The sequence below is a fragment of the Bombus pascuorum genome, chromosome 9, assembly GCF_905332965.1.
Source record: "Bombus pascuorum chromosome 9, iyBomPasc1.1, whole genome shotgun sequence".
NCBI classification, from domain to species: Eukaryota; Metazoa; Arthropoda; class Insecta; order Hymenoptera; family Apidae; genus Bombus; species Bombus pascuorum.
Genome location: NC_083496.1, coordinates 6,906,827 through 6,920,892, shown reverse-complemented (window position 1 = coordinate 6,920,892; position 14,066 = coordinate 6,906,827).

Here is a 14,066-nt window from a genome sequence, read left to right as displayed (position 1 = left end):
TGACTAAAATATATCGATCGATTTCGACAAATTCACAATTTGTAAAAAGTACTAAGCAGAATAAAAATGCTGATATACCATAGGTACATACATATAAAAATACTTACAATTAAAATGTAATTTTCTATGCTTTCCAAAGGATGCAATAAAATAGGTGAAAATTGTTTTGTGTAAATCGAAATTGATAAAAATACTCGTTTAAATAAAAGATATTTTTACTTAAAGGGCCATCGACGTTAAAAGATTTCGGATTTCTTCTTGCGTCAAAAATACGTACAACTTTATGATCAATACCGTAGTTTCACCGCAAATGAGCTCTGTTTCCAGAAATAATTCTCATTTCCTTACATACGTGTTATCTTGAAGGTTACAAAGTCTCTGTTATCTTGTGAAAACGAAACTCGTTGTGAAATCCGTTTGCATCGTATTTAATATTCATAATTAGTGTCAGTGAGAATCAATTGCGATATTATTAGACTATATCGTACTTTTATATCATTTCCTCGCATGACTTGTTTATAATAGTAACCGATGGATTATAAAAATGGAACAGGAATAGTTTCGCCTGAGTATGAAACTGAAATTATTGTTCTATATTTCGTGTATAGAAAGAGTACCCTCGATGTACCCAGATACGACGTTGACAGGCAGCGTAAGGGTTGAGTTATAACAATAAACAGTATTTCAAGCGTATCATCGAGTAAGTCTTTGTAAATAAACTTTTTACCTTCTCCTGTCACTCGAACAGCTACTAAGAACACCAGAAGAACGCGTTTTCCAATGATTGAATTATTACCGAGTTCGGTCATCGTCAGAACACTTTCAGTGTACGAACACTAAGAATAGCACGAAGAAAGTGAAGATCAGCATTCTTCCTGATAGCGTTAAGAACTTGTTATTATAGTTATCTAATAATAAATACGCGATAGAATATTAGACGAATGAAAATAATACGTTTATGAGCCGTACAGAAATTTTTAATTACTACCGAACCAGAATTTTATTGCTAATTACGTCGAATGTGGCACATCTCAAAGATTTTAAAATATCTTCGTATACGTTGAAATTTTATCGAATCTTGCATCTTCTACCTATACACAAACTAAATCTTGTGGCGTGGTTTTATAATTATAAGATGCAGTATAGCACCGAATTTATGGCTGTGAAAGCTTCGCCACTGCGCTACGAATATCTTACGTTAGTCAGAGGAATCCTAATTTATTTTTCTTCCAAAATCGTAAGCTGACTAAATTAATTTCTGACTTTCCAAATGGCAACGATCATCGATTTATTTTCTTAACTACAGGATCGGCTTGTTGCCGACTCAGCATCGACACCTTGCACAAGGTGGTTATTTTCTGGTCGGTCGCGTTTGGAAACGTAATCCGCCAGCAGATAGTTATGAAAATTTAATAGAGTAACGAGGAGCAAGTACAAAGCTGATGATGGATATCGGGCAATCGGATAATGAGCGCCTCGCCGTTAATGAGCTTACTCGTAATTGCGCGTCGGCCCTCTCACCGCTTCAAATAATTGTTATTCGCTGTTCCTACACACGTGGACAATAACGATAATCGATCGCGCGCTACTGCCTCGGATGGCGATTGTTTCGCTTGAAATTTATTTATCCACCAAAGACGTTCACGGTTGATTAACACACGATGGCCTTGAGGAAAAGCATGTCCGTGAAATTATGGTAATCAGCATATTACCTTTATATTTGTTGCTCTCTCATTCCGAGCCAATCGTATCTCTCTAAACATTTATTTGTGTCGCGTAAACCGCTCCTACACGATTATTATCGACGATCATGACAAATGGATAGTCTATGGAGCGTTCGAATCGGATCTTCTAATCTACGAAACGTTCGTATATTAATAAATAAATTAAAGAGTTGCGGTAATAGGAAGACGACGTTATTTTATGCTTCAGAGATCATTTTATGATCGACGATGGATTGCCTCGTATATCTTATGCCTTAAGAAATTTCATATAATATATCCTTGAAGGACAACAACCAAACGCAGGAAGTAACGTGTATCGTGCTTCTTGCTCGAAAATTTAGCGCGCCGACCACAAAATGAGCCGCTCTTTACACGGCCTCTTATCATCCAGCCGCTTTCCACATCTGTCAGGCATTCACACGGTTTCGAGATACACGTTCTCGGGAGTTGTCGAATTCTAAAGGAAAATTAAACGAACATGTCTGCATGTTTGCGAACTTCAGAGAATGCTGGACTTAGCCGGCGCCTCTCTGCGCTATATGAACGCGTTGTATTTCGCGTCTGGTCTGAGACAGTTTATCCCGACTAATAACTTCCGCGAACGCAACTATGCCGGTTTCCTTTCAGTCCTCTGGTTAACTACTAGGTGGCATTTTTAATTTAACGCTACCAGCAGCCGCGCAAAGCCGCTTTAAAGCTGGAAATCGCGTGATAATTCTGAGAAGCAGTAGAAATATGCGAAATCCGAGCGGCCCAACTTTCCAGAATCTTGCTTTATTGCGCTACTGTTCTCTGATGCGTCTAATAAACATTGCGATAGTATGATCTCAACGTTGCATGTTACAGAAAAGTAAATTACTGTCACTAGTTTCGTGTGGCAAATTAATGTAGAGAAGCTTACGCGTTGCAACTATAGCAAAAGCGAACAAATAACTACGATTTATCGAACAATTGTAGAAATTGCTAAACTGATATTTGGATTTTTATATTTCATGTTTTATATCTTGTATCTTACTTGTCGATTCTCTTGTTAATCATTGATATATTTGCTTTTATACTATAAGCTTTTAAAATGTCGCATAAACACGCTCGTCATTTCCTAAGATACTCGGCGTTCGAAATTAAAAGAGGAAAGGTTTCGAGAGAATCGTGTTCCAAGTTCACAGTGTGTATCTCTTGTTCACACGTGTAACGGAGAATTTGGAACAGCCGCGGCAAATCAAGGATTTCAGAATCGTATGAAAAATCGTCTGTTTTTGCACGCTGATACACAAATCCGAAAGTTCTGAGCAGATAACTTTGAAATAGGGTACAACATATTCGAACAAAAAACTTGCAACGCAAATAACCCATGCCAGAACTTTCAAACGTATTTTACGTCAAATCGGTTTTCATTTTCCGAACACGTTTTCTCCGGGTAAGCCAAAAACAAAAAACAGAGGGGAAAAAAAACCAGGGAAAACGGAACGAGAAAAAATGTACTCCGACGAAGAAGCGATGCAATGAAACGCTCGTCGATCATCGACCTTTCGATGGTGTATTCATACGAACCATCCCAGTGAACATTTACAACGGACCGTACCCATCGAAATAAAAATCGAGGGCTGACGGAAACGCGAAAGTAATTAGTTCTCCGTGTCACCGCGCTCGTGCAAATCGATACTCGGTATTTCGAGGACGGCTGCTAAATTTACTCGGTCAATTCGGCTTGAACGCGACCCGGTCGAGTCGCCACTCATTTTCCCTATTTCTACCACCACCTTTTCCCCCTTCTTCGTTCCTGCCGATCACTTGTTTTATTCCTTTCTTCTTTTTTCTGATAGGGGGAAAGAGAGTGGTGAAATTGATTTGCCGATTTTGCAACCGATTCTAGCGTTTAAAAAATAGTCAGTTTGAAACACGAGAGAACACGCTGGTGAAAAAGCTCGATCCACCGTGCACGCTGGCTTTTAGTATTTTATTTTGGATTTTCATTGGAAAAACATGCTGCTGAAGAGTAGTAGGGTGTTTTTTTTTTTGGTTTTCGATAAATCAGAAATAAATGCGTGGTTGCTTTATCGTTGTGACAGATGAAGGAAAGAAATTTTTTTGGAAAGATCGTAATAATTTTATAAATAGAAAATTACGAAAGTATACAGAAGCGTATAAAATTGAGAGAAGCTTTTATCGTGTTTCATATTATTGGTGTCACGCAAAATGAACGTTTCCGATAAATGAAGTTTACCTAGTTTAACGACGTTCACGCCAACACATTGCACGCGTATCCTGACGTGTACTTGGTCTTTTTTAATAGCTTCCTTCCGTTAAACGAGAACATGCACTTAGTTTGTCGATAACATTCCACTTCGGGGTTGGGTTCCCATGTCAATAGCAAGCAATCTCGCGTAGTGTAGTCCGGGATAAATCCAGAATAGTTTCACGCTTATCGAGTTAGCCGGTGTCTTTGTTTTCAAAAGAAAGCTGAGAGTTTGTATGATGGCGATACGGTGGAAGTTTGTACACGAATGTGGTACACCAACTGTGATTAGAATTTCAGAACGAAAATATTCTTTTATCGTGAATTCTGTAGGAGGAAAAGAAAATCGATTCGAATCGAAGGTTTGGCAAAATCGTTCCTCTCTTTTATCTTTTATTAATTAATTATTCAGTACCGTAATCAATCGACTCTCATTTTTCTCTTTCGATTCAAATCACTTTCCAATTTCACGACTAAAAATTCAATAGTTGTTCGTACGAACACGGCTAGTCATTCGCGTTATTGCTTCCGCTGGAATTTTCAGATTTCCACGTTGTCTGAAAAAAGATACGAGACGAGATGAGAAATGTTATTTTTTGATCAATCGCTAGATCTTTTTCGTTCTATTTTCCCTTCGATTGCTTTTATTCTCACCTTTATGTATATCGAATTTACAAAAATTAAAAAAGACTCATTTCCATTTTATAATACCGATCGCCCGAATGTTTTTGGAAACTAATTTAATTTGAAAACAAACACGAAGAAAGATACTAAAATAATATTAAATTTTATGACGTGTTTTTTGATGTAACATAATTTCAAGTTGGAAGATTGTTCGGATATAATAGGGAAAATTGTTAATTGTACGATAACAATATTAAATTCTCTTCTCTGTTTGGTTGCCCAATTATTTAAAACTTCATTTTTCTCTGCATATTGTTTCGAGTATCTAAAAACGCTTTTCGTTCTCTCCACCCTCGACAATTCGATTTCGCGAGAATTATGATGCGGAGATCGTACGTTCAATGCTTTGAATCACGTTTCGCAGGTCGCTGTGCCACCTTGAAACGGCGGTTTGCACGGAGCAGACCGCGCGACGCCTGCTATAAAAATGGCAGATGCGTTCCGTGCCGACTAAACAAAAGCAATGAACGCCGGAGACATGACAAATACGCGTCTAAAACTTGTATGAACTCGCGCAAGTTCGCCAGTCCTCTTCCTCGTCACGTTCAACGCATATATCCGATCGCCAGACGTTTTCTCCACCGTTCGCAAGTCATGGCACGTTAAACGCATTCTTGTCGAAAGGGCTTTGCCTAGAAAAATTATGCTCGACCTGCTTTCCTTTAGCGATGGGACCAAATTCGATCAGATTCGGATATTTGTATTTGTAAATTCGTATCAGATCCAATACCGAAAGTTCAATTTCTTAATATATATAAGGTAGATTTCGTTGCTCATGGAATTCGTAGAAGTTGATAGAATTTGTTGATAGTATTTGTGAATTATTCCATCCTCAAAAATTGTTTTTTAACCTAGGAACAGGTATTTTCAAAGTTTCGGAAATTTATTTTCAACTACTTCGATACTTGAACGAATCGAACATTTTTACGAGGAGCTATCGAATCACGAGAGTGAGAAACGTATTGTGAATCGTTTCTTCTTCTTCTAAGAAATTTAGGAAAATTACGCAGAACTATAGACGATGAAAGGGATTCTTATAAATTTTATTTTTTCAATCAAATTAAATTTTTTACTCTTGTAATTATTTGAGAACGATAGCGGTGAAAGATAATTTCAGTCGAACAAAGAGTTTCCGATAAGGTGCTCGTTAAGTTTCGATTAGCATTCGATTCTACTTGCGATCTATCTTTTTTTATATCGTGAGATACTTATAGATCGGTTCCGATCGCGTTTAGGTTTCGATCTATTCGAAAACTTCTCTCTTTGCGAATGTGTTTGAGCCCATCGCTATTTAGATATTTCACGAGAAATATATATATTTCCCGCATAACATAATCGTTTCATTAACAGACGTGCTAACAATGTATGTAGCATATGCGTCTCAAATATGAATCAACATTAAAACAATATGAAAAGACCAGCGAATATTTAAAAAATCAAACTTGGTGCAACATAGAAACTAAGAAAATAACTCAAGATATCACGTTGAACCAATTGGTCAAATACTCTACCTTCATACTTATTCAAACACAAGTTAATATATTTATTAATGTGTTAATTCTATAACAATTTAATATGTATAGGGTGTCACAGTTTTTTCGCAAAAGGTGTATCGCCATATTCCATTTGCAAAATTAAGAAACAAAACTGTTTGTAAACATAGACTCGCAGATGCTTTACTATAACAAAAATATGAATTGATAAGGGGCTGGCATTTTATCGACACAGCATAAGAACACATTGTCGATTCGATATGATACGGATTATTAGTATTATGACATCATAATACTAATAGAGTTTACTCGCAGAGATTGGTCAGCAAGTACGATAATGGTTATGCGACCTCAGCGATACATAGTTCAAGGAGGATCAATTCCTTCGCTCCTAAAAGCGCCAGTGAGTCAATGGATTTTCACTTATTGACAACTGTAAAAGAGAAAGTTTATCAAATACGAGTTACGTAAGACGCGTGAGAAATTAATTCCGAGAAGAGAAAAAAAACTACCACAATAAAAAAATTAGCAATACAATAGACGTTATTTTCCGTAGATATCAGTCCTGCATAATAATGGACAATTTGAAAGGGAATTATAACGAGATCCAATCATCTCTTCTTCTTATATTTCTGTTATAATTTTTTAATAAAACATTCGAGAGTCTACGTTTCTGTAACATGTTTCTCTTATTTTACCTCATATGATATCTTGGTAAAGTATTGCATAAAAAGACTAGTACACCTTGTACGCTTAATAAGTTTAATAATATACAAGGATAACGTTAAATATATTAATAACAATACTTACATTTAATATCTATATTTAACACATAAATATATCATAATTATAATAAAAGTTACTTATAACGAATTAAATTCTAGAATGCGCTTGAAAAGGTAGACTTTACTTTGAGAAAAGAAAAAAGGAAACAAAAAAACACAGGAATATTTCACTTGATAATGAGAAATAAACGCATTTCGAACCGAAATCGGAAGAGATGCAGGTGCTATGGCGGGACTGATGTGTTTTACGGAATTCCAGTGCAACAGATGTACGGATCGAACGGAGCGAGCGCAGGCCTACCGGTGGGCATGACCACGTTGAAGAGCACCACGGGCACGCTGGGAGCGCTGGGGACCTACGGCTCGGCCCTCGGATCGGGGGTAACGGGTGCCACGACCCTGCCGCGGCCGGGAAACTGGCTGCGCCCTGCGGGCCTCAGGCACGGGCACAGCGCGGCCCGGGTCCGCCTCTACTGCCAGGCAAAGTGAGGAGCCACGGTTCCGACAGGTAACTAAATCAAACCATAAATCATTAATTACAGTAGAATCATCCATAAGGTGCGAGATATATCGCTGCTTGGTACTGATAATGGTACGACTTACAAAATGTAAATTTTGGGAGAAAGGAGACAAAGCGTTGTTCTAAACCTAGGGACAGGTTGATAGCGGCATATGAAAAACTGATGGCACTATGAATATGCTGTTTTACGTGATAAAAATAGGAATATAACGTAGCCATTGTATCGAATAAACGAAGCAAATTTGAGATTTTTGGAGTTGTACCATTATCAATGTCGAACAGCGATGTACAGGCTGACGGAAATATTTGAACAATAATACGCAACAAAAATACACCAGGAACGGCGATACGTAATACAATACATCGTAATAAAATATTTCGGAAATCGTTTTATAAAATACGATATAATTTTTGTTTTGTGCTGTTGTTTCTTTCTTTAACCCACCGTCAGAGCCAGTTGATCGCTTGGATAAACAAAGCGCGAGTTAATGATTGCAGTCGACTCGCAGATCCTAGGACGCGGATACAACGTTTGAAAATCGCTTTTACGCTAAACAAAAGTCTATGGATATCCATTGCATCAGTACAGCTTCTTCATTATCTTTCTTTTTTATTTTTTATCTTTCTTCAGCCTCGCACACAGTTTTCCTACGTTCAAGACGTTCTGTTTCACGCTGCAGCCAGTGTCGCACGTCCTACTCGTTTCTGCGATTGCTGCGACCGTTTAGAAGTCCTTTTCTTCACTGCGTTCATTTAATTCGAGTCGATAATTTAACACGCGAGTATATCGATCCTTAAAAATGAATGTGGTGGATGCTTTATCGACTGTTTCCTCCGCGATCTTTCGAAGAAAAAATTCTAATTAAAAGACTGAGAAGGGCTACCCTTGGTTTGATTATCAAGAGAACTTTCAGACGACCAAGGAGAGAAAAGTCCTCCACAACATTCACGACATCATGGTTACTGATATGTTCGCAGCCGATTTAACAATTTGAAACTATTTATGATTACATGTACACGTAGCACGTTGAGCGTAAAATTCACGAGCTACTGGCACACACCCTTTGCATGTATTATAAATATTGACGTTATGTATACGAAATATTCTGAAATTTCAGTAGCACTGTTGCGAGACACTGCAGATTTGTATGCATTTGTAGATGAAATTTCATGGTATACAGAATATACACGTGATGTGTAAAAATATGTAAATATGAAAATATAATATTTTCTATGATATTCAATCAGGTAAAACAATACTCTACACAGGTTCCATTTCTTCAATTATTTTCATAAAAATATGAATTTGTATGAACGTCTGCAGTATGGTAACTATCCTGTTCAGAATAGAAAGTTATCAATGAAATTACTTAATCCTTTTTCTTCCAAGAAAAATAGTACGAAAAATTTCGAGAAAATATGAAAACAATTAGAAGAGATCGTAACTAATGTTCTGTTACACAAGGTTTATTGAAGAATACAAACACAGTGTACATTAATTTTCAAAGTCTATATAAAAGAATGCATTGAATCTCAAAGTAATGCACTTTGTGCGCGTTTAGATTGAAATTCATACATTTTACAATGGTACTTGAAAAATTCTCAGAACACAGTAACTAGATTAAAATTGTTTCAGCTTTCGGATCCTGCTCGCTTTTTAAATGAATGTTTGCGTTAATGTCAGTCATACTTTACAGTCTCGTGACGTTTAATTAAATTTTAAATTTAATTTCGTTTCGCAGCTTATCACATAAGTATTATGTGATATTGCTTAAGCGATCCATCAATGGTTATGATGCAATACATAAAACGAAGAAATTGCTTATAAAACAATATTGACATTTTATTAACCGATAACAACACCCTGACACTAATATAAGTCTATAAAACATTGATAACGTAATGTTGCGATACCTTAACTAGGAATTTCTCCATATCTATTTGAATTAAATAATTCCTTTTTTTTAATCAAAATTAATCCAACATCAATTATATTCTTAGCAGAATTTTATTATATTTTATTACATTTTGAAATATACACATGTACATTTCTAATCTATAAATATACATATATAATCTAATTTAACTTGGAGAAATTTCTCCATATCTATTTGAATTAAATAATTCCTTTTTTTTAATCAAAATTAATCCAACATCAATTATATTCTTAGCAGAATTTTATTATATTTTATTACATTTTGAAATATACACATGTACATTTCTAATCTATAAATATACATATATAATCTAATTTAACTTGGAGAAATGTAATTCAATTAATAAAATGTTTTTGTAGCGACATCTCCTCCAGCCAAAAAGACGAATGGTTTGTGTAGGTAAGTTGATCAAATTGTTATTAAAACTACTCTTCGTACTATAAATAACTTGAACGTCTAAACGTACAAAAATCTGAAATAGTGCTGCCTTTTCAACTCTCCGGCTTCTCGCGCAAAACCAAAAAGCATGTACCGCGAAAAATAAACTCGCAATTTACACCAGCAATAAAAAATTTCCCCCATTGTCCATCCCCGCGGACATCTTTTCGATTTCATCCTTCCAATACAAGCGGCATCGACGAACAAAGCCAGCGTATAGAAACCACCAGCTATCATAAAACGATAAAAACACGAGCCAAACAACTTCGCTCCTCCCTTCGCTATCACAGATCCACTTTGTACAATCGCGCCGTACAAACGCACTTATTCACCCACTCCGTTCCCAATCTGGCTCGAAAAAAAAAATAACACGCTTTCCCTCCCTCTCGCGTCTTCCACAAGCATATCCACCTAGCCGCTCGTACGATCTCGATCGGTACGATTACACCGAGCGAAAAGCATGAAACCGCGTTAGAGTCTTTTACAAAACGTGGAGTTCGCTGGCACATTCCCTTCGAAAAAGGCAGCACGAGCTTTAAGAGCCCTTGCGCAATAGCGACAATTCGTCGCGCGCCAGTTTCAGTCGTTGTCGTTCGCGTAATGCAACGAAACAATTTTATCGCTGTACCTGCGCGCACTTGGCAACAAAACCGCTTACATACGTCGATGCGGCCGAATAAAATGTACAGGCGGGTTATGGCGGGATTTCTTATGAAAAAAGTAAGAGAAAGGCACAGAACAAGATCTTTTCGTATGGCGCTTCGTTTTCGAGAAGATCGAGCTTTGCCAGGTTTACCCGAACTTGGCTAATCGCCGATCCAGTGTCAGTAAACAATCAGCAGGAGATTTTTCTACACGCGAAAACAAACGAAGAACGTGGAATAAAATTTCCGTTTATGACTTCGTTCGCAAAAGGATAGAGTCTGATCGTGTTCGCTTAACAATTAGTCTTCTGAAAGCGTGTGATAAATTTTCAAAAGAAACAAAAAATTTCAGAGACAAAACATTCTGTGGATAAAATTAATTCTACATTCTCGATTTATTTCCGATTCTCGATTATTATTTATTAGAATATCGTCCTGTCGACTATTCGTTATCCGCTGGTGCGGGGATAGGCTCAATTCCATAAAATCAGTGACAAAATGAAAACAGACCGCTCGTTATCCAGTTGCCACACCTCGAAAACGAAACAATCGTGCAGCAATCGCGTCGTCAAATGCGCGCACGTACGTGTACAGGCAAATGTCTCTTTCGCGAGCGACTAGTCGTCGATAGTGTGCAGAGGGCTCTAAAGGCAATTTTCGCAATTGACCGTGTGCGTGTTGATTGTTGTTGGTACGAACAGAGGCAGGCCTGGACCAGAGCCCGCAGGGTGAACCGGTGCGGTGGTGCCCTCACCGCCCCCTCCCCCCGGGGACGTGACGACGCCATGCGTCGCATCGTTCCTATTCACATCGGTCGCGTGTTACCGGCGAACATCTTGGCGTGCCACGCAACTCCCTAACCACCCTTTCACCTCCACCGAACGGATCGGCGAGCTTCCCGCCTCGATCAGCCCCGGATCGGGCCCTACGAAGCCGACCAGCAAGCAGAAATCACGCGGTGCGTGTACGCGGCTGAAAGTCGCTGCTGCAGATCGTCGAACGCTGCACGTAGGTCTGAACGGACACCGAGTTCATCGATGGAACTCGTGCCTTCCGACCTGTCTCATTCTACGCGTTTCGCGGCGCGTTCTTTAAGTCGCTACCGAGTTGAGTGGAAACTTGCTTGGAGATGGAGACGAACGGGGCGAATGGCATCGGCACGATGCGAGGCGTGGACACGTGATCCGACGGATAATTGGACAAAAATTTCGTTTCAGCGCGAATATACGTTGTACGTGTGCGTGTAGTTATTGGAGAGGGAAGAAAGTATGCTGAGAGTGCAAGTACGTCGAGAGTAAGTAGTATGTTGAGAGTGAGACTAGGAAAGGGGAAAGGAGTCATCGATGCACAGCCAGGGAACAACCGGAGATTCGTTCTCGCGGTACACGTGTGCGTAGTCATTTGTTCTTTTATTTAACCGATCGTTGAGTTTTACGTAATCTAGTCACGTGAATAGCCGGCTGTCTCCTCGGTACCGATTTTATGAAAACGGTACTCTGGATACACGTGCATTCTCTCGTGAGTGGTGGAAATTTTGCGATGGGAGCGGCGTATCTTCAATTCCAGCGATTCATCGCGATCTAATACGTAAATTCGATGTTTTGTATTAAAAATTGAAACACGCCCGCTACGTACCAGTTAGCTCTTGGGATATTGAAATTTGCAGAAGAGAAATAATTCGTGGAAAAATTGTAATTGCAAAATAGTACGTGTATCATAAGAGAAAATTGAATGCACGCTCGAGGAGATTTTTTTAATTTTTCACGCTCCCAAGCGCAAAGTTTCCGCGCTGCAATCTCCGCGACAAAATCCACTGTCAACGTTTGATCAACGTCGACGCCGGAAAGCGATATGGCCCCTGAACCGCGTTTTCCATCGGCCGCCGTTACTTCGGATTGACGTCAGCCATGTGCACGCGGCAAAGGGTGAATTACATAGGTAATATTGATCGGGCCGAAAGGCAGAGGAAACGTTTCACGGAAAATCGTTACCGTGGGACACGCTGATGTGTGCATGCGGGTGCAGTACGTGTGTTACGTGTCGCGCGTTATGTGTGCGTGGTTAAATTGCGTCGATGCGTGAGTGTCGCGGGGCGAAAAATCGCGAGCATAAGCCGCGGCTGAAATTATCACAACGGGCCTCGGACACGGAGGGGAAAGATTGATAAAAAGTTACGTTCTGCACGCTGGCATTTCTCTTCGCATAAATGAAAAAAAAAAGAGAGAAAAAGTAAGAAAAGATAAAGAAATGATAAATTGAAAGAAACGAAGAGAATAGAAAGATACTGTAGCTAGTGGGAAGAAATCTAAATGGCTGGAAATTAATTAGTCAAGTGTGGTTTATCGTTTGAGATTCGTTATTCGTGCGTGTAGTTTTCATCGTTCTCAGTTTTCCGTTGCAATCGCGTCGTTGATTTTACGACATCTGTCGATCGAACGACATTAGTTCCTACAATGTTTCTTAGCTCGTAGACGAACGATAGGGTAAGAGCCGAGGCACGCTTTACGAAGAATGATTGCGACAAGACTGCTAGCACCTCGCGCGGTGTGAATTGCACAGGAGTTATAGTAAACGATAAAAGCAGATTTACGAGACACGAAATGATAAACGACGCAGAGAGCGGGAACGTGTGAAGGAACGTGGAATTTTTTTTTTTTCTAACTGAATATTTAAAGAACTTCTGTATCGAAACATTCGGATTTGAGAGCTTATTTTGGCAGTTGGATATTCTCTGTTTTGAAGTTGACAGAAAAATATGACGTAAATCTTTCTCGGCTTTGCTTTTTCTAACATCTTCGCTGTTATAGAAAATGTTCAAAATAGTTTCAATTGATAAAAATGTAGCTTCGCTAAATTCTTCGTTAGGATTCCAAAAATATAGACATTTGAAAAATAATTCGTATCGAATCAAAGAATGATCAACTACGCTTCGATTAAATGGTTACTAACGAAAATAACGGATTTGGAAAATTCGCGAGAAAAAATCAAGAACGACGTATTTAAGAAATTGAAATTGAGATTATTTTCACTTTCTGACTGAGACGAATGAAACGTATTTCGGAAATCGTACAATGCGTTCAATATATTGACAAGTTCAAAGACCAATTATTGAAAAATCGATTATCTTGTAATTACACGTGATTTATGTTGTAGCGCGTATTATTGGATTAATTAACAGGAAACTGAGGTGACGCGTGTTAAAGATTTATTCGAAATCGGTGTGTAGAGAAATATTAATTCGACGTACGTGTTTGCTACACGAATTTTGATATTGCTATTACTTTAGTATGCAGAGTAAATCTCCGTACATTTGAAATGACAATCGCCGTAGCGCATATTTAGCAATGCTATCGCTCAGAGTATACTAAATGACAAGAGCAACGATGTTGTTATAAACTTTTCCGATACGCCAGTTATTCGTAGATCGGAATAGACCAACCGTACCATAGAAAAATAATTGAACATTGGACGATCACGACGAGAACCATCCACAAATACCGACTGAATTCCTATTTTATACTACGATAACGATAACAATTTCCTTGAATTGCTTAATTTATTGCACAAATGTAAATTAATCGCACAAAATTTTTATACCAATCGCA